Source organism: Mauremys reevesii, linkage group 14 (assembly GCF_016161935.1).
Source record: "Mauremys reevesii isolate NIE-2019 linkage group 14, ASM1616193v1, whole genome shotgun sequence".
Taxonomy (NCBI): domain Eukaryota; kingdom Metazoa; phylum Chordata; order Testudines; family Geoemydidae; genus Mauremys; species Mauremys reevesii.
In genome coordinates this window covers 28295978-28297210 of record NC_052636.1, presented here as the reverse complement: position 1 = coordinate 28297210, position 1233 = coordinate 28295978, and the positions used below count along the sequence as shown (strand labels likewise).

General features: G+C 52.6%; 1 non-coding gene across 1 annotated transcript; it reads right to left on the bottom strand.

The window, feature by feature from the left end:
* Positions 1 to 254: 254 nt before the first annotated feature.
* TRNAA-UGC lies at positions 255 to 326 on the bottom strand. Its single transcript has one exon. It is a non-coding gene; the product is annotated as a tRNA-Ala (tRNA).
* Positions 327 to 1233: the final 907 nt, after the last annotated feature.

Below are 1233 nucleotides of genomic sequence, written 5' to 3'. Positions count from 1 at the left end.
CTCTCAGTCTGTGCAGATGGGACCTTTCCCTCCAGTGCTGGAGGATTCGCCCTTCTCATCTACCATTGTCCCAAGCAGCACAGCGGATGGGAATCTTAAATGTACTGAGGTGACTTAGGAGCAGAACCCACCCCCAGACCTTCCATGCAATTGTCACTTGCCCCTCACTGAGCAGGACTGAAACTGGTGCAGGGAGACTGGTGGGCCATATCCCCTCTGGGCATGAGCAAAGCAGCAGGGTGAAAAAATGATCATGAAGATGCTGGGGATTGAACCCAGGGCCTCGTACATGCAAAGCATATGCTCAACCACTGAGCTACATCCCCTAGCAGGTTGTGTTTGCTATGGGTTACACTCAGAGCCCTCCTGTTTCCAGAGCATCCAGTGACCTATAAGCTTCACGAGAAGTCCATTCCCCTCTCTGAGGACCAATCCTGCTCTCCTGGAGGTGACTTGTTCATAGGGGTCACTTTTCAGCAGGGCCAGATTCTATGTGTGGGGCAGAGAGAGTGGCTGCCCTGGTCTCAGGGTGCAGAGATACACTCAGCCCTCTCCCCTGCATTGGGTTGGGGGTGCGGCAATCCCCTGCTGCAAGGTCATAGTGGGGGATGCTGTGAGCAGAGCAACACCTCACCCTGGTGGCAGAAGTGGCGTGTGGAGCTCCAGGTGTTTCTAGGATCTGCTATTTCCACCTGCCTGTAAACTCTAGCTTTCCCCAGCACATTCACTGCGGTGCAATTGGGTCACTGTTTCCATGGCTGAACAGCAAAGAATGGCTCCCAGTTTCCCTTCTATCGGCAGCAGGATTAGCCTGTGTCGGTGGTTAATGAGGTGGATCTAGTTGTAGATTATTCGTTCCCCACCTTGACAATTCACACAGTCCCTTTCCCAGGCAGATTCCCAGCACCTCAGTGATCCCGGTAGCAGGGTTGGGTCCTGAGATTTTCAGGGTTCTTTTCCCCTCCACCTGGAGTGAACTCAGCTTTTTCCCCATCCCAGACAATCCATGAAATAGCAGCAGCAGCATAAAGAAAGAGGGGAGAGAACATCTCACGGCCAGGGCTGGATGTGCCCAGAGCCCCCTGCTTGTCCATTGTTTCCATGGAATTTGGCCCCCTGCTTTGCACAAGGGACAGAGAAAGATCTTGCTGTTCCTGTGTCTGTGCAAAGAAAATTGTGCTTCTGTATGAAAAGAGAGGCGGGAAATGGGCCCATGATGGATTAAGGATTAAG